This window comes from Physeter macrocephalus, chromosome 8 (assembly GCF_002837175.3).
Source record: "Physeter macrocephalus isolate SW-GA chromosome 8, ASM283717v5, whole genome shotgun sequence".
Classification (NCBI taxonomy): domain Eukaryota; kingdom Metazoa; phylum Chordata; class Mammalia; order Artiodactyla; family Physeteridae; genus Physeter; species Physeter macrocephalus.
The window spans coordinates 137,773,244-137,773,750 of record NC_041221.1 but is presented as its reverse complement, the minus strand read 5'-3'; the positions used below and the strand labels follow the sequence as shown (position 1 = coordinate 137,773,750).

General features: G+C 49.3%; 1 non-coding gene across 1 annotated transcript; it reads left to right on the top strand.

The window, feature by feature from the left end:
- The first annotated feature begins 207 nt into the window (after positions 1-207).
- TRNAA-CGC (transfer RNA alanine (anticodon CGC)) lies at positions 208-281 on the top strand. The gene has a single exon. It is a non-coding gene; the product is annotated as a tRNA-Ala (tRNA).
- Positions 282-507: the final 226 nt, after the last annotated feature.

Below are 507 nucleotides of genomic sequence, written 5' to 3'. Positions count from 1 at the left end.
TCCCACGCTTCGATCTGTGCCTAGCAGTTCTCTGCAGAACACGACCGCCAAAGCGTTAAGCACGGGGTACACTGGGGTGATGTGAAGAGCAACCGCAGACATGTTCCCGCCCCTCACAGAGTTTATAGCCAAGTAGGAGAGAGAAACACTAATCAAATGATCACATACATTCATGCATGCATTATTCAAAACAGAACCATGGGGACTTCCCTGGTGGTCCAGTGGCTAAGACTCTGGACTCGCAATGCAGGGGGCCCGGGGTTCGATCCCTGGTCAGGGAACTAGATCCCACATGCCGCAACTAAAAGTTCGCAGGCTGCAACTAAAGATCCCGTGTGCCACAACTAAGACCCGGCACAGCCAAACAAACAAATAAATAATAATTTTAAAAAAACAGAATCATGTACTCTGAAGGAGAGAGATAGCCCAGTGCATGCATGTAATAAGGTGATCAGGCATAGGAGTATGGTCAGGGAAGGAAGGCTTCCCAGGGTAGCAAGAGAGTGG